At 41.3% G+C, this 27,960-nt stretch overlaps 1 long non-coding RNA gene across 1 annotated transcript; it reads left to right on the top strand.

Annotated features, from left to right (window-relative positions):
• Window positions 1–7: 7 nt before the first annotated feature.
• Window positions 8–26,534, top strand: LOC144333396 (uncharacterized). Its single transcript, XR_013402019.1, has 3 exons — window positions 8–143; window positions 8,224–8,265; window positions 26,401–26,534. It is a non-coding gene; the product is annotated as an uncharacterized LOC144333396 (long non-coding RNA).
• The last annotated feature ends 1,426 nt before the right edge of the window (window positions 26,535–27,960 follow it).

The following is a 27,960-nucleotide window of genomic DNA, read 5'->3' as shown; positions in this document are numbered from 1 at the left end:
GTGAAACTGAAGAATGGCCTATACTGGTACTTCCAATTTCTCTGCCCTCATTTTCTTTTGGACTTCCATTTGGACATGTGTCTCCTCTGCTGCATTGAAACTGCTCAAGGTCACCTGTGATCTTTATGCTGCTAAACACAAAGGTCAGTTCTTATCTTAGTTCATTCTGCTTAGACTAGGTGGCTTAAACAGCAGAATTTATTCCTCACGGTTCTAGAGGCAGGGAAGTCCAAGATCAACGTGCAGGCAGATCCAGTGTCTGGCAAGGATCCTCTTCCTAGTTTGAAAACAGCTGTTTTCTTGTGTATCCTCACATGGCAGAGAGCACAGAAAGACAAAGCGCAGATCAGTGACTTATCTTCTTATAAGGGCACTAATCCCATTCATGAAGGTTCTACCCTCATTAGCTAATTACCTCCCAAAGGCTCTATCTCTGAATTCTATCACATTGGGAACTAGGATTTCAGCATATGAATTTTGGGGGACACAGACATTCAGTTCATAGCAGTTCACAACACCTCTGTCAGTAGTATTTGGCCCAGATGTCAGGTCCTGTATATTGAAACATTCTTGATTTGGCTTCCAGAAACCTCACTTTTCTGGATTTCTTCCTCCCTCATGGCCATTTCTTCTCAGTCTCCTTCCTGGTTACTCTTCACTTTTCTAACCCCTAGAAGTTCGAGTGGCCTAGGAGTCAGTCTTTTGTCCTCTTCACTTTTCTATCTGAATGTATTGATTTGGCGATTTTATCCAGTCTCGTGGCTTTTAATGACATCTGTATGACCTCCAATGTCATGCCAATAGCTCCTGTATTTATATGTCTAGCCATGAACTTTTTCCTGACCTTCTGACTCTTAAATCCACTGTCAATTTAACAACACCACTCAGATATCTAAAAGCCATCTCATGGCCAAACTATTAATCTTCCCCTTAAAATCTCTTCCTCCTGTAGTCTTGGCTCAAGCCAAAAATGTGGAGTCATTTTTTTCCCCTTCTCTCTTTCTCTCATACCTCCTTTCTAGTCCATCCCAAATCCTGTCAGCACCATTTTAAAACCATAATCTCACCATTTTTCACCACCTCCCCTGCTAGCATCTTGGTCCAAACAACCAATATTTCTAATCCATGTTACCCCAGTAACCTCCCAACTCCCAGTTTCACCCTTTGCCCCTCTACAGTCTATTCTCAGCCAGTGTGATCCTATGGAAATTTGTCACATCACCCCTGGGTGAAAACCTTGCTTCTTCCCCATCCCTCCCAAGTGAAAGCCAAATTATTCCAATGGCCTGTGATATTTGGCTCCATATTAACTCTGACTTATTTACTCTTCCCTCTCCCTCACTCTGCCTGAGTCCACTCTGGCCACCCTGCTCTTCCTGGGACACACCAGCCATGCCTTAGAGCCTTTGTGCTTGCTTTTCTCTGTCCCTGGAACTCTTTTCACACAAATATGCATGTTTGTTTTTTCCTGATGTCATTTTCTCCCTGAAGCCTTCCCTGGCCACCCTAGTTAATCTACATCCCTCACTCCCCACCACCACTCCTCCTATCCTGCTTTGTTTTCCTCCAAGGCACTTACCACCATCAACACAAGATATACTGTACCTATATCTTCATCAATCACCCACACACACATGCACTAAAATGTAAGCTTCAGAAAGTTAAAAGATTTGCATTTATGTTATCAACTGTTCTATTCCTAGCACTTAAAAAAAAACTGCCTGGCACATGGTAGATACTCAATAAACTATTGAATAAATGAATCAACATTACTCTAACCCCAAAAAGTATTCTCAAGGAGAATTAAAAAATCTGAATAATTGTGTTAAATGTTTATATATCCATAGTGAAGAATAGTGTGGGCATAAAGAAGGGATTGGTCAATCCAGGGGTGAGGGAGGTGAGGTGTCATTGAAGTGAGTCTTCATTCGGGAGTAGAAGTTGCCATCACCACTCCAGACCATGCGGCCAGCTTCTTAGTAACACTGGAATATGCGTTGGCACCAGCTGCATTCTCGTAGGCCATAGGCAGAGGTTTGTTAAGACCTCTCACCGTCTTTGTGTCCAAAAGTCATGTCATGGTAGAGCCTAGCCTTGTGGGCCAGCCACACTTCCTCTGTGACTACCCTGGGTTTCTCATGTCACTCCCGTCTACATGACCTGATAGTACCTTGCCTCCTACTCCATGGCTTATGTGCTCTCTGGCAGCTCCTTCTGTGTCCCCAAGCATGTATAATAGTGTTGGTGAGTTAATGCCCTGAGATCTGACTTTGATCATGGGCAATGAAGACAGTGAGTACATTTTAATTCCTTTCCTCCCCACCCCTCGGACACACACAATGGCTTCAAACAGCCTCTCTGAAAATATCCCCGTCATTTTATTTCAAGGTTGTGACCCACTTAGTAACTCACCCCCTGATACAAACTCATCATTTTATTTCAAGGTTGTGACCCACTTGGTTATTCACTCCCTTATATGTCATCTCCTCTTTCTCAGCTCACTCTCCTTTTCTCTCATTCCTGCTTCCCTGAAACTACACTTCCCTGGAACTTAGAAGCTAAACTAATAGGAGAGCAAAAGATAATGTGGCTCTCCCATTCGTCAACTTTGAGAAGTTGGTGGGATTTCAGGAACATTTTGAAGGGTGAGTTTCGTTGGACAGTAAAAGGAGGATTTAGTACTTTCTATGAATCTTCCATAAGTTCCTTTGTTTCTAAGAACATGTCAGTACCCTCCTGTGTGATTTGTGCATCCACAGTACCTGTCTTGACTCTGTCATTGACTGTCATTAGGCTCATATGAGATAACATGTGAGAAAAGGCTTGTAAACTATTCCTCTCTATACCCATGTACAGTTCAACAAACACCTACTCCTTATCTGTCTAGTAGAACTCCTCCAGCCAATGGCTCCTTCCTACCACTTTGCATCTAAATGGTTACCCCAGAAACATAGTAGAGTAAAATATCATTCCAAATATGATCACATTTTATTGGTCCAGGGATGGACAATTGGCCCAACATGGCAATAAAAGTCCTTTTTCAGGTGTTGTGAGTCGGGTCAAGACAGTCTTTCTCTGGACGCTTAGATTCAAGGATTCAAACTCAGAAGCTCTTGGCCCCCTTGCTTCATTACACAGCTAGAAAAAGCAGAAGCTAGTCTACAACAAGAGAAAAAAATAAAGCAGACCTGTAGAATTAAGACCTGTAGAGTTAAAGGTAAGAGACACACAGGGAGTCCTGTTGGCATTGGAGCTCCAGGTTCCATTTAATACCTAGGGGCCAACTGTCTTCTCATCCTTAAGTTCTGTGAAACAGCCTCATATCTCGATAATTCCACTTTTGGGTTGAGTTGCTGCTATTTCAATTCACAAAAGACCCACTATCCAAGACATTAAGAGCACATGTCTTTTTTTTTTTTTAAATGATGGGGTCTCACTATGTTGCCCAGGCTGGAGTGCAGTCCCACTAATGATCAGCATGGGAGTTTTGACCTGATCAGTTTCCAATCTGGGCCAGTTCACCCCTCGTTAGGCAACCTGGTAATCCCCTGCTCCCGGGAGGTCACCATATTGATTCTGAACTTAGTGCAGACACCCGTTTGGCATAGTGCACTGTAGCCCAGAACTCCTGGGCTCAGGCAGTCCTCCTGCCTCAGCCTCCTTCCCGAATAGCTTGACCACAGGTGCATACCACTGTGCACAGCGAGAGTACACGTCTTTAACACTATCCTGAGCCCAGCTGAGGCCTTAGGGAAGTTAGTCACAGGAGGGGGATAGCACAGCATACCTCCCAAGAAAGCTACTTTGTAAATATACAAGAAAGACTTCTAATTGTTGCCCCAGGAAACCAAAATACAATTTATGCATCAGACTAATATGTAGCCCAGTGAGAAAGTAAGTAGCTGGTCGGTAAATAGAAGGGACAAGGCAAGAGAAAAGGGGAGAAAAAAATGTGTTCAGGGGAAGTGACACAGTTACACTGCATATTAGGAAAGCATGCTTTGTTTTCTGAATAGAAAACATCACCTGAGAATACACCCTGATTTCCAAGCAACTGGAAAATATCAACAAGGCTGAGCTTTCTCTCTCATTCTCAGGTCCATACCCAGGTCTTAATTTGAGTTCACATTGTAAGCAATTTCCACTTGTTTTGTTTTGTTTTGTTTTGTTTTGTTTTGTTTTGAGACAGAATCTGGCTCTGTCGCCCAGGCTGGAGTGCAGTGGTGCGATCTTGGCTCACTGCAGCCTCCACCTCCCGGGTTCAAGTGCTTCTCCTGCCTCAGCCTCCCAAATAGCTGGAATTACAGGCGCATGCCACCACACCTGGCTAATTTTTGCATATTTAGTAGAGACAGGGTTTCACCATGTTGGTCAGGCTGGTCTCAAACTCTTGACCTCGTGATCTGCCCACCTTGGCCTCCCAAAGTGCTAGGATTCCAGGCGTGAGCCACCGCGCCCAGCCGCAATCTCCACTTTTTAGATGCAGGAGAACAGCCAGAAGTTTAGATGAACTTCCACTATGGGTTACATAACACGAATTTATATAGTACTTGTTCTACAAAAAGAACATGAAAGCTATTTGGGGAGCAGGATGTGCTCACATGAAAAGCTAGATAACAATACATGCCAACACCACTGAAGATGGCCCTCAACAGTATGTGACAAGCGTGCAAGTACTGCAGACAACAAGCGCTTCCTGCTCAAAGGAGGACGACATTCTGTTTTGAAGAGATCAAGGGAACTTCAAGGAAGACACAAAAATGGAATCAGACTTTAAAGAATGAGTAAGATTTGAAAAGGCGTGATCAAAGATAGAAAGTGAGGAAGATTTGCTGAGGGACAATAAACAAAACATTGCCGGCACTCCAGATTCCAAATGGCCTTTAGGATGAGGCAAAGGAATACTTCTGTTTATTTAGTGAGAACTGTGTTTTATCTCAGATCATAGCAGTAACCATGATGCCTGGTACACGATACACACTCAACTATTGTAGGTTTTAAAAATATATACAAATAAAGGTTATTTGTTGGTTAAAACACAGGAGAATACTAAAGGTAGGCGCTCAGTTTAAACACACAATTCATTGATTTTAAAGGAACCTGGTTTTCACTGAGAATAATATGGAAATACTGCTAAATTTTATTTGTACAGTTGTTTTTCATAAATGTAAAACCTCCTTGCTGTGGTTGGCAAAACTATCTTAAATCTACACTCATTTTTTGTGGTCCATGTACTAATCTCTTGAGTTTTCAATTATACAATATTGAATGGGAGGTGGGGAGGATGAGTTTGGGCAAGAAATAAGCAGGATTTAGCCTCACAATGTGAAGATCCCCCATAGCAGTGCAGAAAACGCAGCATCTCCTGCCATCTTAAGATAAGGAAATGAGTATTTAACTCACAGCATTGGAGTTAGGCTGAGTTAAGGTCTGTAACCCAGATGGGAATTGAGTACATGTTATTGCTGGAAGTTGTCCAGCAGGACTGGCTCCCTCCTATGCTCGCCTTCTTTCATACAACCATGTCAGATGTTGAAGATCTTTCTCCTCCCTCCTTTGTCTTGACGGTTTCTACCTCTGGAAAATCTTTTCTAATACTGACAACCATCAATTACTCTGGTATTCCTAGCTAAACCAAATCACTGGCTAGATTTTCTGACTTCTCTCTAATAATCAAAATCTATTTAAATGTTAATGTTCCCCTTGCAACTTTCTTCAGCCTACTAATGTTGTGTTAGAATCCCATTAAAATTTTAACCAGGCCAAATGTGTTGCAACACTACCAAAGAAAAGTGAGAAACAGCTAGGTTGATCTGTCTGTGGGCTGTCCAGTTAGCGATTGAATTCACCTAGTTACATATCTGTAACTTTATGCATACATTCAACCACCTGCTAGACATAATCAGCAATTATGGCATTTTCTGCATATACATATAGGTAATTAGCATTTAGGGAGCAGGTGTCTTTTTCTGTTTTCTGCTGCTGTAACATAACACCAAAGACTGGGTAATTTATCAAGAAAAGAAGTTTATTTGGCTCATGGTTCTGGAAGCTAGGAAATCCAAGAGCATGACACTGGCATCTGGTGAAGGTCATCCCATGGCAGAAGGGATCACATGACAAGCACACATGAAGACAGAGAGAGATGAATGGGGCTGAACTTATCTCTTTTTAAAATCAGGAATCCACTTTTGGCAATAACTAATCCACGCCCAAGATAACAGCATTAATCCAATTGAGGACACAGCCCTCATGGCCTGTTCATCTCTTAAAGGTCCATCTGTTAATACTGTCACAATGGCAATGAAATTTCCAACATACAAACTTTTGGGGACACATTTAGATTTATGAGCCAGAATGTCTAAGTTCTACTTTCCATTGTGCAAAGGTTTTTACAATCAACGAGAAACAGAAACTCAAGCAATTATCTGGCCAATTTGTGGGAGGAGTAAATAACTTGAAATATTGCTTGAAATTATTGACTTTATATAGAAACAGAATTTCAGGACTGGAAGGGACCTTATATACCAATGAGTAAAATTCATCTTTTGTGATCATCTGAGCCATAACTAAACATCTCTGATGGCAAGAAGCTCACTACCTCACAGAATGACCCATTCTATTTTGACACACCTATGACTCTGAGAAAATCCATTAATAAAGACATGATCTTGTGAAGCCCAGAAAAATCATCTTAGTTTTCACACTTATAAAATAGGAATCGTATTTTTGTGTTGGATAGATGGATCTAGAATTCAAGGACAGGATTCACGTCTAGTATCATCACCTTGAACAAATCACAGCACTGTGTATTTGATTAATCACTTCTACATGAAGACATTAGGAATATCTCCATGTCACCCAGGGATTCCTTGCCTCTGAACAACAGCAATAACAACAAAAGTCTAACTTGCCTGCAGGATTATCAACCATTTGCCTAGTGAGTTCAGATGAATTTTGTGCTATTTTTGGTTGGTTATACTTGAATTTTTTTTTCTTTTTTTTATGGAGACACAGTCTTTCTCTGTTGCCCAAGCTGGAGTGCAGTGATGGAATTTCGGCTCACTGTAACCTCTGCCTCAGCCTCCTAGGTGCCTGCCACCATGCCCAGCTAATTTTTGCATTTTTCGTAGAGATGGGGTTTTACCATGTTGACCAGCCTGGTCTCAAACTCCTGCTCTCAGGTAATATGCCTGCCTTGGCTTCCCAAAGTGCTGGGATTACCAGTGTGAGCCACTGCTCCCGGCCTTGAAAAATTTTTTAACAGACAGGCATCATAGAAATCATCAATCAGCGGTGTTGATTCAGAGAAAAATTGAAACTTCCAAGGTTTAAAGTCTAAGATCTTCACGAATTCTACAGAACATGAATGACCTTATAGCATATAGTTTTCTGTATAGAATAAAAAATTTAAAGACAAATAGAGAATAGAAAGGTCCTGTCATATGTAGAAGCTGGGTAGTTTTCTAGGTGCACTCATTTGCCGAATTACTTCATGCCAAACAGTAGTTTTAGAGGACAGGTAATTCATATTCATTCCACAACAAGGTTAGAAGTTACCAGAAGTCATAGACCTATTGAGTTGCTTGGGAAGGATTACAACTGTAACTATCAAATCCTTGGAAGCCAAGAATGTGCCATGTTATTTAAAAGTAGGGCTTGAAACTCAGATGACTTCAGGAGCCAGACAGGACACAAAATAAACTAAACAGGCCAGGTAAAAGAAAATATTAGTGAACTGAAGATTTTACAGGGATTCAAATTCTCCTTTCTTCTTCCTTCTTCTTTTTATCTATTGGCCAGTGTTTGCAATCTTCAGTTACTTCCTTGTCTTCACGCCTAAAGGACTGTATTCATTTAGGAGGCCATATTTTTAAAGGAGCACTTTTTTAAAATGGAATTTATCCAACGAATAACAATCACAATAGTGAGGGATATGGAAATCCTGAGGAGATGTTTAGTAACCATGTTAAGAGTACCAACTTTGGAGTTAAAAGGCAAATGTGGGTTTAAGGGCTGGATTTTGCCAGTAATAATGTATTTTTCCTTATAAAAACCACTCGAGCTCTTGAAACCTGTTTCTTTACATGTACAAAGGGAATCATATTGTCTACCACCGGGGCTTAAAGTAAGATTTAAATGAGATAATGTAACATGTTTAACATTTAAAAGGAGGAAGTTATTGTGTATTGTAACAAGTTGGTGAACATTTCATTGTTTTAGGAAAAGAAGACCCGGACTTTGTTGAAGTAATCTACCTTTAAGGTAGGCTGAGCCTTTTAAATCTGGGAATGAGTGACTGCTATTTCTGAGATGAATAGAAGAATTAGCTTTTACTGGGCAGAGAAAATGAGGAACGAAGCAAGGAAGGGAGAGATAAAGGGAGGGAAGGAGGGTTCAGAAGCCCATGCATCTACTGTGGGATTCCTCAGGATGTTTTTGCCACAAAGCTATTATAAACATCTTAAACACAAACTGCTTAGATCCAGTGTCATTTTGTGGAAACCTGTAAAGAGACTGGGTTTTGATATTGGCAGTTTATACAAACAAGCAAATTAGAGAATGTAACCAGAAGAAAATTAGAAAAATTATAGAGTTGGATTTTGAATCTCAGGGGACCAAGAAACTGAATTTGAGCCATGTGTAAGGAACAGGTGGGATCCACAGGGACAGCTGTGTTCCAGTTATCCTGGGAACCATGGAAGAAACTAGAGAATAAAAGATTGTTGGGAGATCTGATATGTGTGTTCCAATATTGGAAGGGCTGTCAGGGGTGCGATTTTACTTAGTCTCTATAGGTGGAGAGGGCAGACTTTAGGACAATTTGCTGATGTAACTAAGAGGCTAACTGTGTCTTCACAGAAGAAATGCACAAAGCTGGCCAAAAATTAGTCAGCAGCTACATCAACCAGTAAATGTCCTGTCATGTGAAGTGTTGAGGTAGAGGTTTAACTGTTAGACATGTGGGGGAAGAGGTATTCCTGTGTAAATGTGACTTGGAAATAGAAGTCATTTAAGTGCTCTTTAATATTTTGGAGTTAATGTAAAACACCATGGAGGCCGGACGTGGTGGCTCACGCCTATAATCCCAGCACTTTGGGAGGCCGAGGCAGGCAAATCACGAGATCAAGAGATTGAGATCATCCTGGCTAACACAGTGAAACCCCATCTCTACTAAAAATACAAAAATTAGCCGGGCGTGGTGGCACGTGCCTGTAGTCCCAGCTACTCGGGAGGCTGAGGCAGGAGAATGGTGTGAACCCAGGAGGCGGAGTTTGCAGTGAGCCAAGATTGTGCCATTGCACTCCAGCCTGGGCGACAGAGCAAGACTCCATCTCAAAAAAAAAGAAACACCATGGAAAGATGGCAGGAATACAAAACAGAATCTGGAAGTCCTTCTGTTGGGAGGAAGACATGGACCCTAATAATTCCCTTTTCATGTGCCCATGATGTGGAAATTTTAATCTGCATGCTTTTGAAGTTGATCCTGTTCAGCAGTTTTATTCTAGGGATATTTTTCTCATCCTCAGAGACTTTTCATTAACCATCTCAAAAGGGAGGAGATTAAAAGCCTAAAAAAAAAAAAAAGTATGCAAGAAAGTACAATAAAAAGGGAGATACAGGAAGCAGTACAAAGAAATACTATTAAACTATTATTGATCTATCATTTGAAGGTAACCAAAATGGATTATTTTAATGAGATTAAAATTGCATTTTTAAGATTATTTTATACCTTTATGTGATAGCATCATATAGTGACTTAATTTGTATGTTCATATGGGATCTTTGAGTAATTTTAAACAAATTCTTTCAACACACATGTATATCCTTAGAGAATGACTAATATCCTTGAGTAGGCAACTCTGGAACAAATTTAGATTATTTGAATGGGGCAAAAATGAGGAGCATCTATATCAGAATAAGCACTGCTGTGCCACAGAATTGAAAAAAACAAACTTTCTCTGGCTTGATGCATGAAAAGGTTGTTTCTCATTCATACTACATGTCCAATGTGGATCATCAGGGGTCTCATTTTAATCAGAGATTCGGGGTACCAGAAACTATCATCTCAAGATGCACTTTCATGATTACCATTGTAGGAACAAGAAGCATGATAAATCATGTACTGGTGCTTAAAGCTTCTACCTGTAAGTGACGTTGCTTCTCCTGTTCACATTTTATTGGCCAAAGCAATTAACATGGCCAGGTCTAACTTCAAAGTGCGACATGGATGTTCAAAACAGCTACTGAGAAACCTCAATTTAAATGGATTCATAACTTGATGCTGTGGCTAACAGAGAACACAGTATAATTTAACAGTTGAAAGCATGGGTTCTCAAGTCAAATGCCTGTGCTTGGAGTAAGGGCCTCTAGTCACTAGTTATGTGATCACTGGTAGGTAAAAATCTCTATGCCTCAATCCCTTTTAAAGAGGTTCAAAGAAACCAGCACCTACCCCATAGAATTGTTGTAAGTTTCAAATAAGATAATGAATGTAAAGCACACAGTGTAACACCTGGCATGTGGTCAGTGTTCAGTAAAAAGTGGCTTCAGTCATTTTGATGATGAGAAGGAGGAAAAAGGAAGATGCAGAGGAAGAGGAGGAGGAGTTGTGTTTCACCTACAGATCCTGGGATGCAGTACTAGGATGGACTTCAGTCTCAGAATTCATTCATTCATTCAACAAATATTTACGAAGCTCAATGCCAAGAGTTAAACATAAAATACTGAGCAAAAGAGACACGGTGCCTGCTGTTTTAGATTGTATAGTCCAACCGAAATTCTATAGAAAGATACGTAGCTGAGGCAAAAGTATCCCCATTTCTAAGGTGTCTTCATCAGGGCACTGTCTACTGTTTCATGCTTAAACCATCTTGCCTTACATATGTCTGCCTCTGGCACTCTGATTGCTTATATAATCATACCAAAGGCTTACCCTGGCATTCCAGAGCCTTTACTGCCTACTGACTCTACCTAGTGGGAGGTTTGCTTATAAGCCTAGATCCCCATGGTATCACACTTCTTGGCTTTGCACACATGTCTTAGCCTCCTGCCCTGTTCTACCCTGTTCTGCTGCTATCCAAAAATATCCAATAACACAAATCTCCAATAACACAAACTGGGCAATGCGCTAATACTTTAGGACATCTTCTGTCCTATATTTCTCCTCTCTCAGAGGGCAGATGAAACAAGGAATGAAACGAAATGGAGAAAGAAAAGACAAAGCAGGAGGCAGTTACTGTCAGACAGAAGCATGCTCAAAAGTTAGAGAAATTTTAAAAGCCAAAGAAATAAATCACTTTTTTCTTCATCCTACATCAAGTCCTAAAAGCATCCAAAAGGCCATATCATAATATGTTCCTGGCTGCCTACAGGATCTCAGTGGGGAAGAAAAAAGCAAAGGGTTCAGGCCATATAGTTGTATTGGCAGTACCGGTTACTTGCCAACTTCCCTTCCTTGCACTTTGAACATTTCTGCGCTGTTTTTAATTGTGAGAAGTTCAACATCAGAAATCACTCTGCACAATCTGAGAATCAATGATACTAAATCAAAAGACTGTATTCTTCCTTTCCCTCAACGGTTGATAGAGTTCAAGGTCATTCTCATGTGTGGATCCAAGAGAGTAGAATCTCAAAGGTAACCTTCCCTTGCAGTAATTGTTCATCATTAATGTTGCCTTCAGAAGTACATCTTGGGCAGGTGTTCATATCTAAGTCTAAAATAATCATTACTTGGCAATCATTAACATATATGAAAGTAATCTCTACATGGTCATATTTGAAAAGACATATAATTTTTAAAGTCTTCCCCTAAAATTAAAAAATATGTTAATCTACATAATAACCAAACAGATTAGCCCACTTTCATTGTTAAATTCAATGTAGCATAGATACTTTAATAGGAGAATCATATCGTAAATATGCCAGAGAATTAATTGATCTCATTTAATTGAATCTGAGACCCATAAACTGTGATACCTTGTGCTGCCCTAATTGCATGTGATGTTGTAAACGATCAACTCCATGTGATGGATGTGTCTAAGCTGAGATGTATCTATTTGTCTGGCATTTTTATGATCTCTGATTTCACTTAAACTTTAAAATGCAGTTAAATTACAGCATAATCAGGATTTAGGGAAAAAACAAGCTTTCAAAAATCTGCACAGATGTGGGTTATTAGGTTTAGGCACTCTGAATTTACTAGCTATATATTCAGAAGACTTCCCCAGTGATTGCCACAGAATTATTAACAAAATCCAGAGGCCCTGGAGCTTCTTAAATGCTTATGAATGAGTTGGCTTAAAAGACTTTTGCAGTCCTCATTTGCATAGTAAAACTGGCTTCAGCTATAAGTTTAGGGAGAAGTTTTAGAAGCTCTGACATGGCAAGTTGCCATGAGAATATTTTCCCTGTGGGGAAACGAAACTCAAATGTGCTAATTAAGGGTGCTTAATATCCTTCAAAATTAATTCTTTATTACCTGCGGTGGTTTAATTATTCCCTTATGGAAAGCTTGGAAATGCCCTGCATCTTTAAGTACCAGTGGACCACACATTGATACTGAGTCAGCAGCCACTTTGAAAGTATTTCTTCTGCTCATTGACTACAGGGCAGTGGCAAAAGAGAAAAAGACTTTAGATGTTACAATAAAACAGTAAGACAAATCTTCACTGGTGGTTTGCAAAATTCGTTGCATTGATATCATCATACCTCAAATAAAAGAACCTTCCAGAAAAAAAAAAAATCTTTATAGCAATAAAAATGAAGGGAAGGAAAAAGTTGTAAATAACACCAGGCAATTCTAACTAATCTCCAACCAGCAGGAGCAGCCAACCAACTCTGACACTTCCCCACAAGCAAGTAGCCTGCCCTGTCCACAAAAGTAAAAATCAAACGTTCTCAGAGGATATTGGTTGGACTCAGAGATAATTAAGCATGTATGAGACTACCTTAAGTAAGAGACTTGAGTGTTATCCAGGTAACTATTGTTTCTTGTGGAATTCTTGCATCAGGGAGCTCTATATAGTTATGGGACACAATAAAAAGCTCTAAATGTTCAGCTCTAAATGTAGGTACAAGTCATAGGCTCAAACATCACTTCCTCTGGCAGTGAACTCTGACCATATAATCTAAAGTTGCTGCCTAATCTATCAAATCACCCCATGTTATTTTCTTCACATGCTATGTGAAATCTTCTTGTGGGTTTAGTTATTTACTTGTTTGTTCTTGTCTTCCCACCACAGCATGTGGGCTTGGGGACAGCAGGGCCTGTCCTGGTCACTGTTCTACCCCATGCCTTGGGCAGCCCTTGGCAGCTGGGGCTGTTCAGTAAATCATTGTTAAACGAGTGAAATGCAGGGTTATTGAGGGTTTTTGTATGTCAAACTTACTTTTTTCTAACAATCAATAAAGATTTATTCTGGAAGCTGAGCTAGGACAGTGGCTGGATACCCTGTGTAGGCAACACGGGCCCCAGGTATTTGATCAGAATAACTGTGTGTGGACCCAAAGTCATATGCACACAGGCAAACCTTCGCACTAAAACTGGCCATCTTAGGTGAGTTTGGCCAGAATCAGTCAAAGTGTAGTCCAAGCCGAGCACGTGGCAGGATTAGCTAACAGCACTTGCAGTGTTACTCATTTTCCTAGGCTGGAATCTTCTCAGCTCAACCCTCATGTGTGCTGTCTCCACACAGAATCTCCAGGTTCTCATTTTTGGTAGATTTAACAAGTGCTCATAGACTACCCCTTAAATGCTTTGAGAACAAGAAAACGCTACAAAGCTGGGCTTGGTGGTATGCAACTGTAGCCAGGAGGCCGAGGCAGAAGGATTAGTTGAGCCCAGGAGTCCTGGGATGTAGGGTGCTATGCTGATCAGGTGTCTGCATTAAGCTTGCTTCCAATATGGTAAACTCCCTGGACTGGGGGACCACCAGGTACCCAAAGGAGGGGTGAACTGGCCCAGGCTGGAAATAGAGCAGGTCAAAACTCCTCTGCTGATATGGTTTGGCTCTGAATTCCCACCCAAATCTCATGTCAAATTGTAATCCCCAGTGTCGGAGGTGGGGCCTGGTGGAAGGTGATTGAATCATGGGGGCGGTTTCAAATGGTTTAGCATCATCCCCCCTAGTGCTGTTTTGTGATGGAGTTATCATAAAATCTGGTTGTTTAAAACCATGTAGCACCTCCCACTGTCTATCTTCCTCCTGCTCCTGCCATGTAAGATGTGCTTGCTTCCCCTTCACCTTGCACCATGATTGTAAGTTTCCTGAGGCCCTCCCAGAGGGAGAAACCTGTACAGCCTGCAGAACCATGAGCCAATTAACCTATTTTCTTTATAAATTACCCAGTCTCAGGTATGTCTTTATAGCAGTGCAGGAATGGACTAATACACGGGCTGATCAGCAATGGGATTGTGCCTGTGAATAGCTACTGCACTACATCCTGGACAACATAGCAAGACCTGTCTCTTTAATAAAATATTTTAAATTTTTATTATAAAAAAAGAGAAAAAATGCTATAGACTGCTTCAGGGAAGATGGACAGCTCAGTCAGCAGGACCTAAAATGGGCAAGCTTAAGTACTGACACACATATAATTCATGTTAATGCACACCAGTTTTCCAAACCTGGAGGTGTTTTCCTCTATGGCTGGGACTCAGGAGACAAGTGACGAAGCTCCATAACTTCCCCATATTCAGAGTGCAGGGAGGTCAAGTGAGGCTCCATTTGTAGGTACCTAGTCAGGCATGAGCAGGGCAAGAGAAGGCTCCCTACCACCACCAGGAATGTCAGGCAGCCATCAGGTTATGGTCAAGTGGTGGTTACACTGTTTCTCTAAAATAATAATTGGTTGCAGCCAGTACCAGGGAAAGGCAATCTCCTAATAGGTAGAAAAAACCTGAAACTGACGATCAGCAGCTTCCCAGTAAGATCTCCGGAGTTGGGCCAGAGGGCTGAAGCATGCTCATTAAGAGGCAAAATGGTAGAGTTTAGCTGGCATTTGACCTCCTAGGGACATTTGGCTGGCAGGGAAAGAACATCTCAAGTGAGCATGTGTACAACTCCAACACTGCACATGCTCCTCTCCTAAGTGCTAGCAGGCCACTGCACATGCGGACAGCCCACCTCAAGGGAAGAATCACAGGAAAAGGAATGCAAGACCCCGGAAGCATGCCAACATATAAAACTCCAAGTCAAAGGTCAAAGTACATACTTGATCTCTCCAGTCACTGGCTTGGCCCTCTTCCAAATGTGCTTTACTTCCTCTCATTCCTGCTCTAATTTTTAAAATAAACTTTCAATCCTGCTCTAAAACTTGCCTTGTTTTTGGTTTTATTTTTTTGAGACGGAGTCTCGCTCTATCACCTAGGCTGGAGTGCAGTGGCGTGATCTCGGCTCACTGCAAGCTCCGCCTCTCGGGTTCACGCCATTCTCCTGCCTCAGCCTCCCGAGTAGCTGGGACTACAGGCGCCCGCCACCACGCCTGGAGAATTTTTTGTATTTTTAGTGGAGACGGGGTTTCACCGTGTTAGCCAGGATGGTCTCGATCTCCTGACCTCGTGATCCGCCCGCCTTGGCCTCCCAAAGTGCTGGGATTACAGGTGTGAGCCACCGCGCCCGGCCTAACTTGCCTTGTTCACTCCTTCTGCCTTATGCCCTTCAGTTAAATTCTTTCTTCTGAGGAGGCAAGAATAGAGGTTGCTGCAGACCTGTACGGATTCGCTGCTGGTAACATACTTCAATTCTTTGAGGCTCCTGGTATATTAAAATAAATAATAACAAAATGGCTCTACAGACTTACAAGACTGGCCATTTTAGAAACTTCCTAATTAACATTAACACACACAAACACAATGCAATATAATTGTGCCATCATCAGACAATTATGAAATCTATTTAAAACACTTGAATTATAGAGCACAATGGGTAATATAGACTAGCACATACACTTCAGGCTGATGAGGAATGTCCTCTCCCTCTAGAGCTGTCAGTGTATCTCACAAGTTCTAGGACTCATCCCATTTTGACCTACATTGGTACGGTCAAATGTCTACGTCTGAGGCACATGACAAGCTTAGGAAGTCTAGGCCAAATGCCCTGTGCAGGCCCCTACCCTGGCCTCTGGGTTGACCTGCCTCCTAATGTACAGAAGTGATAGCTGCACTCCAGTTACTCCATTCTTCCAAACAATGTCAAAGAGTTTCTTCTACAGGCTTGGTGAACAGTTTGCATAAGTTTGCATGTGGGTATTATCTCTTTACTTAAACATGAGGATATGGTTTTCTATGCCTTCTATACCCCTCCTAATTCAGTGGCCAACCAATAACTGTTCTGACCGGTGGACTAACTTTTAAGCTGCACACCAGAGCTACTCAGCGCCTGAGGGTAAGCATGGCAGCCCACGTGGAATTAGACAGTTTATAAGCTGTTGTCAGTTTGAAAAGAGAAATTTTCACGGAGGCAGAAAGCCTGCTTTATTTTCTCACAATATCTGATTCCACCTACTCTAATCTAGCCAGCAGCACAGACAGAGGTGTCTGCTCAGGCTTTACAAGGTTAGTCAAGGTAGAGATTATATGGGCATTGTAGCAATTACTTTTCTGGACTCCAGATCATTCTCACAAAGGCTACTTAACAAGGATGAGTCTCCTCATAGATCTCAGTGAAGAAGATCTCTACGGTATCAAAAAGGAATAACAAATCATTCGGAAAATTTTCATGTCTTAGGCTTTCCATAAAGAGAAATTATTTTAATTGTGCAAGGCTAAAAATACAAAGATGAACACATGTAATTGCAGAGGCCCAGGAAAAGGCTGTAACCGTGAAGTAACCCTTCCTCCTGCCCTTCCCTCTCCCAGTTCACTTTCAGGACTGTAGTGGATTTGCTCTTCTCCCACACACATTCTCCCCTCTTGCAAACCTTTGCCCTCCCTGGGAATGACTGCCAGTCATTGGCCTCTGGTTGAGAATTTAAGCACAAATCCCAGCCTTTTCCCCCACTGTTGGAATGCATCTAAGTAACTTGAAAGCCACATGAAAGGCAATGCCACTAAAAATCCAACCCAAGGAAACAAAATAGAGCCCTGGAGATGAAAGATGAGTCTGGCTCTCCCTTTGGGGTACCCCAACCAGCTTGAAAGTATGCAAGGTGGATCCAAAAATTCTGTCCATTAGAGGAGTTACAGGAGCTACCTAGTATTGAAAACACCTAGATAATTTTGCCACTCCTCTGCACAAAAGCCTCTGAATGGCTCTCCCTGTCCACAGGACAATTCCAAACTCCTTTGTGGACAAGCAAGGCCTACCACAACTGACTTCCCTTCTCTCTTTCCTGATCCATCTTTTGAGGCTCTCACCCAAACCACCTAACTTTCTATCCATCTCCTGACAATTCAACCTTCCTTTCTCCACACCACACATTTTAACAGACCATTTGTCTTCTTTTTTCTTAATATGATTTCCTCATTTAGAATGTCTTTCCCTTTCTTTCTTTTCTACCTATCAAAATTGTATTTATAAGCTAATTTCCATTGCAAAAATCACATTCTAGAATTTTCTCTAGATCGCATCAGGGTTAAAACTAATCCCTCCCTACTTGGTGATCCCAGAGGACCCTAAGAGCCTTTCGTACTATGCATGTTGTCTTCCCTATTGAACCCCTGGCTTCCTTAGGCAGGAACAGGATCTTATTCCATTTCTGTCATCCCAGGACCTAGCATGGATTTGTGCACACAGTGAGTGTTTAATAAAGTTTGGACTAACTGGATTTCTTAGGAAAACAACAGCTAACAGCTAGTTAGCTGTTGACATAAACTATGGACGAGTTAAGGAGTAAAAATACTTGGGTCTATTAATAAATCCCGGCTTCACCTCTTAGAAGCTGTGTGGACTTGGACAACTCTCAACTCTGAACATCTTTAAACCTGAATTTCCTCATCTGAAAAAAAATGGCATCTTTTCATACACATACCTAACAGTGTCTACCTCATCTAGCTGTTCCAACTAAATGAAAGCATTTAGCACTATGTTCAGCACTTAGAAAGAATTCAATGCATGTTACTTCTCTCCTCCTGCACCTTCTCCTTCTCCCTTTTCCCCTCCTCCTTCTCCTTCTCCTCATTATCTACCACTGCTATTACTAGTAGTATCCTAATCCCATGAGGGAAAGGCCCGCTGTGGAATATAGAGCCTTCTGCTACCTGCCCCACAGCTGGGCTCCCATATTTGAGCTACATCTTAGCAGGAATTTTTCTTCTTGCAAAGAGTTCTGAAGCTGTGGCCTTGATATCTCGCTAAAGTAGAAAGAAGCCTGGGAAAACTTTTTTTCACAGCTTTGAGCAGTGTACAAAAAGAGAATTTGTTTTTGAGTTAACTCCTCTTTTGTTTAGGGAAAACTACCTCACTGTTCTTTGAGACATCCAAATGAAAAGGAAACGTGCACCCATTGTTTTGGCAGCCACGTGAGGTCACCTATAACCAGAAGATTCATGTTTAGCCCCAGAAGTCAGAGGTTATGTTTGGTACATAAGTTCTTTTGTTATGAGCTGAGCTTTTCCAGTAGACTTTGTTGCAGTTTTTTGGTGGAAAGGAAAAACATAAGTCTTCCTAACCCTTGTAGAAGTAAGTTTGGACACCCAGGCTGAATTACGGCCTGTCCTAGATAGCATAAGGATAGGATGGGGTGGATTCTTTTGCTTTTATTTTTTTTTAAACAGAGTCTCGCTCTGTCACCCAGGCTGGAGTGCAGTGGCAGGATCTCAGCTCACTGCAAGCTCCGCCTCCCGGGTTCACGCCATTCGCCTGACTACAGGCGCCAGCCACCATGCCCAGCTAGTTTTTTGTATTTTTAGTAGAGACAGGGTTTCACTGTGTTAACCAGGATGGTCTCCATCTTCTGACCTCGTGATCTGCCCGCCTCGGCCTCCCAAAGTGCTGGGATTACAGGCACCCAGCAGCTGCTTTTTTTTTTTTTTTTTTTTTTTTAAAAAAAAAGAAGGAGGGAAGGAAGGAAGGAAGGAAGGAAGGAAGGAAGGAAGGAAGGAAGGAAAGAAGGAAGGAAGGAAGGAAGGAAGGAAGGATTAGCATCAGTGAAAGGGAATGAGAATGACATGGAAATGAAATGGAAGGATCAGCTTTCATGGACCCTGTCAGTCTCTGGGAAAGGCTATGCTACTTCTTTGCCTAGGTGACAAGACAAAATGTGGCTCGGAGTTAGTATGTGTGTCTTTGTTCCTATCTTTGTGCAAAACCAGTTCTCCTCTGGCTCCCCCAGCTGCTCCTGTAGAGAGAAGACCCAGCTCCCTTGTCACCGATGTTCTCAGAAGTCCCACTGTTGGCAGAGGAAACAAAGTCAGGGTATCTGTCTCGCGGAGGACAGATAGGTTTGTAGGCACATAAGACATACCTCTTTAGGAGCTATAGAAATAGCGAGAAAGAAATTTTAGGGAAAACAGTAAGATCAAGGACTTGAATTATTAGAGGCTTCAGCTCTTGTAATTTGGACATTAAAATAATTGTGATCTTGTTTTACCCCCCCGACTCCAGGTTTATGAAGTCTGTGGCATACTTTTTATAATAGAAATTGAAATCCATTATTTTAAATTTATTTTTTCTTTAAAATTTTAAAGCTGGAAAGAATTTGGGGTGGGATATAGTGTAACACTGATTTTTTTTAAAGCATGGATTCTGGAAACCAGTAGATTCTATCTCGGCTTTTCTTTTTACCAGTTGTGTAATCACAAGCAATTTATTTATCCTCTTTAAACCTCTGGTGTTTCATCTATAAAACACAGGTGTGTGGCAGTTTATATTTTCCAAAAGACAGCTGCACCAATACATATTTCATCCCACATGCTAGTCTCGTGAAGTGATGTTGATATTCCTTCATTAAGAGATGGGATCTGTATTCCTTTCCCTTGAATCTGGGCTGAGCTTTGAAACTGGCTCAATAAAAGAATGTGGCAGAAGTGATGTGATTTCCAGCCAGGGCTTCTGCCTGGCACTTTCTCTCTCTCTCTCTCTCTCTCTCTCTCTCTCTCTCTCTCTCGCTCTCTCTCTTTCTCTTTCTGTCTCTCTCACACACACTTACACACACACTCACACACACTTGCCATTGAAACGCAGTCACTATGATGTGAGGAAGCCCAAGCCACATGGAGAGGCCACATGTGGGTGTTCCAACTGATATCCCCATCTAGACCCGTAGCTGACAGCCAGCGTCAACCACCAGACGTGAGTGAATGAGCCTTTAGAACTTTGCAGTCTCCAAGTCCCCCAGCTGAGCCAGACCTCATGGGGCAGAGATAAATTATACTTACTATGTTTCGTCTGAATTCCTGACTCACAGAAACTGTAAGAGCTAATAAATTAATAAATAAATTTATATTTAGTAAATAACTTAATAAATTAAACCATATCTAATGCATGGTGGTATTATGAGGATTGAACAAATAGTATACTACAGTAAGTGCTCAGTAATGTTAGATATTATTATTATTATTATTATCATAAAGGCAGCTACTAGAGGTAAAACTTGGAGGTGAATGGGGGCTCTCAATATACACCCTTTTCAGGCTCTCTTAACAGATAACTGGGGGAAAGAGAAGTTGAAATGCAAGGGGAACCAAGTTAGAAGATAGTTGCCTGTGGGGTTTGTGCTTGAATCAACAGTCATGTGTAGACTTTGTCTTCATTCCTCTAGAAAAGGTCCTCTTAAAGCTGCTGCAGCCAGAACCTCGGGATAGAAGACAGAATATATTTGTTTGGGGCCACCGTCATATCTGAGGACCTCACAACTCTTAGCCCACCATCCGGTGGCAAGCACCAGTCCTTAACAGAAGCTCACTTCTGTATGAAATTATAATGATCTCTCCAGTCAATTATCCTCCAAGTAACCTATCAGGTGCTGATCTAATATTAGTTTCTTGGAGTATTTCAGTAAGATATCAGCATGCCATAAAACCCTTCTGTAAATCCATATGGCGTTAACGGGAAATTGGCCAAATGCCAGGGAACTTGGCCATATGCCAAGCTTGTCTTGTGTCACTTGGTAATTGCCACTCTGTCATCCTCAGAGTTTGGTCTAGTTTCCACAGCCATCCATAATTTTGATGTGGATACATGTGGACCATTGAATATTTTGGGGAGGTTCACAATGATTAAGGATTTCAATCAGAAAAGGAAAGATAATTGTCCATTTTTACTTCTAACCTTTTATTTCCACATGCAAAAAAAAAAAAAAAAGGTTATCAAATGTTAGAAAGTCACTTATGGAAGAAGGACAATGAAAGTCAATTGGGAAGTATCGCTTTTTTCCTCTGTTCATGAATATGTACTGTGTAGAATTTGGGATTCATTCAGATTATAAGCCATTATTTTATAAGCAGCGATGTGAAAGGAGAGGCAAGGCTTTAGTGGTGGTGTCTCTGGCATGGTAGCTAAGGAAATGACTTTTAGGTTAGAAGTCATTTTAACATCCTTTAAATCATCCTTTAACCTTGCTGACATTCACATCCTGGTAAAATTAGATACCGCTTATTAAGTGCTTTTTCTTGTTCTAGGCACTGTACTAATTTATCATAAGAGAGAGTTGAGATGTCATCCAAAGCCTGCCTTGCCCATTACACAGCATTGCCTCTCTGCTGCTGGCTGAGATCCCTTCTCCACTCTGTGTGTCTAGAGTCTGCCACCATTCAAGACTTAGCTCCAGTGTCACCTCCTCTCAGATAGCTTTCTGTTCACCATGGCTCTCTGTGTCTATCCTACCACATATATAGGACATACTCCCCTACTCCTCTGTAAACTTCTATAACAACACTGCCTAATAGAAATAATGTGAGCCAAAGATGCAATTTTGAGTTTTCTAGTAGCCACATGAAAAAAGGTAAAATGAAACAGGTTAAATTAATTTTAATATATGTTTTCCTTAACCCAACATATCCAAAATATTATCACATTAACATGTAATCAGTATTTAAAAATTGAGATGCTTTGCATTTTTTCAGTAAATCTTTGAAATCCAATGTGTATTTTACAATTAATGGTGCATCTCAATTCAGACCACATTTCAAATGCCTCAGTAACCAATTAACTGGCAATTATTCTATTGGATGGAGCAGTTCTATTGCATTCAGCACATGTTATTTCCATCTTATTTTATGTATGGTTCTTAAGGTCAAGAAATGGGGGGACTCTTCTATGTATTTCCCAACATTGCTAGAGTACTATGCCTAATAAATGTTTGAGTCAGTGTGAAAATCAAGAAAACAAGTTATCGTGCCTTGCTGAATTTGTAGAAGGGAAGTATCTCTACCACATCAAGGCACAGGTAGTTCTCACAAAATGAAAAGCATCTTTGCACAGCAGAGCCTGGGAAGCTGCAAGTTGCTCTGTGGGCTGAAAAACATCCTTGAGGTCAAAGTTATGAAACTGACAAGGACAAAAAAGAAAGACTGCGCTGGGGGCTGTGAAAACAAGGAGACAGAGACAAATCACCCGGCCACTTTCTAGGTTAGCATTTTGAAAATGAAAATGAGATGAACTGACAATGATGAGCGGGTACTCACCTGCCTGAAAAGAAGAGAGAAATAATTGACACTTCAATGTAAAAGGATTCTTTAAAGCTCTCCAGTGTGGCAGACACAGTTGAATCACATCTTGAGCAAATATTTCCAGCATATAAAGGTGACATATTTGAAAAAAAAAAATACTATTCTTTTTGGTCAACTATTCTTTTTGCTCATTCAGGTTATATCTGGTTGACGCAAAATAAAACAGGTAAAATCCATTTTTTAAAAGAAAAGTCATTAATGAATGTTCTAAGAAGTTGCCCATTATTTTCAGTTTTTTCTTTTTTGCAATGAGTAGCTGTTAAACTACAAGAATCCAACTTCAGAGTATATTTATTGTATTGTTTGCAAATTTGTATTAAACATTGCCCTGGAGACTACGAAAATTAGTAGCATATCCTAAAATACTTTGTGTGGGACTTCACTGTTCACTTTTATATGCATTATCTCATCTTGATTAAAATCTCCAGAACATTTTATGTCACTCCCATGGATCAAGGCTTCTTGAGTTGATAAAATCAAAATTGCAGACTGTTGATTTGAAACTCATGTTAATTTATACAGTTTCAAAATGATGAAAACTCAGTCTTCTTTAAAACCATAGCTCCCCTTTTCTGTACATACGTCTTTTAGTACACACCGGTTGATTCTATGTGGAAAATCCTCAGATGCTGGCTTTGCATGCTGAGATAATAGGGTTTTGAAAGGGCATTTGACTAACACACTTTGATTTCCAGCAAAAACATATAGTACAAAGGTTGTCAACAGCCAATGACCACTAGTAAAATATGGTAAGGTTCAGTTTGTTTGTTTGTTTTTTAAAGTCAAGGAGCATTCTAACCCCAAAATGTCATCCTCAGAATGACTGTCATTCAAGAGGAGGCTTGAAACCGGTAAGAAAGCCTTTGGATACAAAAAACTAGCCGGGCGAGGTGGCGGGCGCCTGTAGTCCCAGCTACTGGGGAGGCTGAGGCAGGAGAATGGCGGGAACCCGGGGGGCGGAGCTTGCAGTGAGCTGAGATCCGGCCACTGCACTCCAGCCTGGGCGGCAGAGCGAGACTCCGTCTCAAAAAAAAAAAAAGAAAGCCTTTGGGCACTGTGGTCTGGGCACTGAGGCTCCATCTGCAATCTGCACTTGAGCTGGCTGAGGACACCTTGTCCTGGGGAGTCTTTTTGTGTTCTCACCATGAGGCCAAGTAGCTCAGTCTGCCCAAAAGTTCACCAACTGTAATTTGATGATTGGTAACTGAAAAAGAGAATATGATGGTACTTCTTTTCTGTTTTTCAAATCCTGTGCTAATTTATATTTAAATCCTTCTAAGCATTCAGAGAGATAAAGCAAAGCTTTCTTCCCTCACATGGCCATTAAGAGCAGAGTGTGGATTGGGTCACTATATGCTTTTTACACCCCATAAAGCTTAGAGAGAAACTGAGCTCCTAGGAGCCTGAGAGTTGATAGTTTTAAAGCCCCCTCCCATCAGCATTTGAAATGTGCCATTGAATCTTCAATCAATATTAACCCAAGATGTTATGGTTGTGAGAATAGAGTCATTTTCTGAGGGCATTTATGTATATAACTAACAGGAAGGAAAGTATGTTATCTTAAAAAAAATTGAATAACGTTGAAAATTCCACCCTGATGGATCTTGAGTAACAAACATGTTTAGGAGGGGATAGGCTGAAAGACTGTGGGAAAATAAGAGAGGGCTTTAGGGTCATGGTCATGGTACTTGTTCATTTTTATAACAAGTAATTTAGAATGCCACCATGACTATCTTCAAATAAAATTTAAATGAACTTAAAAAATTGAATATACTTTCCTAATGGTAATATAAAGGAGAAATAAAGGGAAGCAATTTAAGGAATACATAAAAATATGTCTACAATATACAAGTGCTTGGCCAGGAGGACACTACAAAATACACAATGAAGGAGTAAGATGCTTGTGGGACCCACAGAATCTAGGAAGTGCAGGGGGTGACACTCAAGCTCTGAACCTCAGGCGTCGCCTTGACATCACCACACGCACCATTGCCATCTTTAAAGATGTGATGTCTCTAAATAGCAAAGACCCTTGGGGAAGTTCCAAACCAAATACAGTCTTCCCTCAAAAAGTCCCAAATATTTTGTTTTTGTATGTAAAACAGAGTCAGATTCTAGACTCAGATAATTATAAACAGTGTTTTTTTTAACCTGGGGACATTTGAAAAGGACAGGAGATGACAGATACTTTTTCATTGTGTGTGACTCTCCTGTACATTGCAGGAAAACTAGCATCTCTCCCTCTCCCAAATGTCAGCATTGACCCCAAAACATTGCAACATCCAAAAATACTGCTATAAATTCCTCTGTGGGCACGGCCTAGGAAGAAAGAAGGCCCACTAACCACGGCTGGAGGCAAGTTTCTAAAAAGACAAGCAGTAAGAAATTCCCAGAGTGGCCTTGTATTGCACTTTAAGCAGTTACTATGCTGAAATCTCCTATTTTTGGCCCTAAACCTTCAGCAAAGCTGGAGAATCAGTCTTGGAGATAAGTAGCCAAAAGCAATGCCCATATCATGCCATGAAGTTTGGTGAAGACTTTGCCACTCCTACCACAGAGCACAGACCAATCAGTGTGCCTATTTGCCGCTACTGCTAGACTTTCTGCCATCATTGACTCAGGAAACCAAACGCAGCTGTCTCCACAGGCAGCACCCTCAACTGCTTCAGAACTGCAGGGTCTCTGCTCTTCCACATCCCTGACTTCCACAGCCAAGTGGGGTGAATGCATCCGATTGGCTCAGCCTCTGTCACGTGCCCTTGTCTTAACTGCAGGGGAGGCTGGGAAAATGTTCAAGCATCTTCAACTTCCATAGGCAGGCTCTGCTTCCCTCAAACTTAAGAAAGGGCTTCAGATGCAGAGTAGCCTAAAAGAATGACACATGCCCACTCTAATTAGCTGGCCAAATTAGTTCTACAGAAGAGAAGCACCATGGGATTTTGGAGCAGAAAGTGATGATTCTGAGGCGGCTTTAGAGGAGGGGAGATTTGATCAAGTCTTGAAGGAGGAGAAAATTGGTAGGGTTGTGGGTAGGGATAGAAGGATTTCGAGAGACACAAATGGAATGACAACAGTAAGAATGCTGAACTGGGGAAAACAAATGCAGGGCTAGGAATCCAAGTTCACCAGCGCTGAAAGGTCAAGGGGAGTCGGCGAAAGACAAGACTGGAAAGGACAGGAACAGCACTGGGGAGTTACTGAGGGTTTGACGACAGTGCTAGGAGGTAGCCGTGAGCTGCTTGACGGGGGTACTTATATATCTTTGCACTTGCACTGCTTTATCAAAAAATAATGTCCTTGGCAATTTGAATCTCAGTCTTTAAGAGAACACATCTGTGTTTATGATTACCAGGAGTCTTTTTGTTTTTTGTTTGTTGCTTTTGTTGCTGCTTGTTTTTGTATTCTTTCTGGTAATGGGACTAACTCCTTTTCACTTTGAATTTGTATTACATTGTATCCACAGAGAAATTTCACAAGTATCTTTTACATTATTTTAACAAAGACCCCCAAACCTACAACTTTAAATTAAATATCATGATCCATTATTTCCAGTACTTGTTGCCCACCTAACATGTGCCAGACTCCTTATTTAATGCTTTCACCAGGATATTTAGTATCGTCTTAAAATTATCCTTTTATATACAAAGACATAGGATCTGAGAGAGTAAGTAATTTGCCCAATGGCACACAGGAAGTGGTGGGATAGGGGTTCTAACTCAGGTCCGCCAATCTAATTCCTGATTGTTTCTCCCAATCAGAATGCAGTCTGAAATGATGTTCTTTTTTAGGGCTGTGCTAACAGGAAGGCCTGTGATGTTTGCAATCAAGCCATTATGAAGTCAAGACTGGAGCTTCCATTTTTAAAGAACTCAGAGGGGGCAGATCTTGATTGACATCTCATCTGGGGTCACCTGGTCTTCAATTGAGAGATCTTTTTGTTCGCCACGGATGCCTCTTGCAGTTATGGAAGGAATAGTCTTTATGCCACTTTTGCTTGGTTGTCCCAACAACCCTACCTTGAAGTGATATAAACTACCTTCCTCTAAACAAACTTGGTGGTACTTGGTACTCAGGTGCTGCCTATTTAGTGCACCCTTGTGCAATAAAGTTACACCTGAGGGGATCCACCACACTCTTGCCTCATCTTCTGAACCAAGGGCTCCAAGTCCTCGAGAATAGTAAGACAAACCAACATCCGTGGGCTAGGGGTTATGATGGAGAAACAAGGGTAAGTGAAGTCCAATAATAACAAGCTACTTTTGTGCCCACTTCATCCTTACACCACCAAAGCTTGAGCAGAAACTTTATGATGTGGTCCATTCAGTCTAACCTTTAACATTTCGAGTTCACTCTGAGAGAGAGGTAAATAAACATTAAAATGTAAAAAAAAAAAAAAAAAAAAAAAGCAGTATTGGAAGGAAAAAGGAACAAAAAGCAATCCATGGTGTCAAACTTGACTGGACCTCTCCCCTGCTCTGCTGCCCTTAGTGAACCTGACCCTGCAGCAGGAGTCACAGACTCACCACTCACCTCAAGTCCTCACTTCCTGGACCCTCAATCTACACGTCACTTTGTCTTTTATTTCCCTGAGAAATATAGGCCATCAGTTTGCAGATCTCTCCTTTCCCCTTACCCTGCAAATCTCCATCTATTTGGAAAAGTGTGCCTCCTACATTCCAAAGCTAATCCCTCCTCCTGTGCCCCTAATATCAGCCCTACCTGCCTTCTTCTGTAACTTGCTCCATTAATTACCTCCCCTCTCCCCCAAGTCTCCCAGCCTATAAACATATTCGAGGACATCATATCTTAAACAAAGGCCAGGCACAATGGCTCACACCTCTAATCCCAGCACTTTGACAGGTCAAGGCAGGAGGATCACTTGAATCCAGGTGTTCAAGACCAGCCTGGGAAACAGGGAGACCCTATATCTACAAAAAATATATATTTTTAAAAACTAGCCAGGTGTGGTGGTGTGCACCTGTAGTTCTAACTACTCAGAAGGCTGGGGTGGGAGAAATATTTCAGCCCAGGAGGTCACTGTGCACAATCGCTTTATTTCTTTTTCCCTTGGTATAGACTTGTTGAAGAGTAAGGTTTCATGTACTGTTTCCTCACCTCACATTCACTCTCAACTGGAGGCAATATAGAGTCTTCGTACATGCAGCTTTCTCCAGACCAACGATGTGGTTAGACATCTGGTTTTGCATTGTTGTTGTTTGATTTCTCTGACTAGCTTCCCTGACCAGAGGTCGTTTTGAATTTCCTTCTCTGGAATTTGACCACTGAGCAGAGACACATAGGAGAGAAGATGTGAATGCTGAGTCATCAATCAGCATCCCTGGGAAGAA

This window comes from Macaca mulatta, chromosome 12 (genome assembly GCF_049350105.2).
Source record: "Macaca mulatta isolate MMU2019108-1 chromosome 12, T2T-MMU8v2.0, whole genome shotgun sequence".
NCBI classification, from domain to species: Eukaryota; Metazoa; Chordata; class Mammalia; order Primates; family Cercopithecidae; genus Macaca; species Macaca mulatta.
Note: the sequence above shows the minus strand (reverse complement) of the source record. Positions and strands in the feature narration are given on the sequence as shown.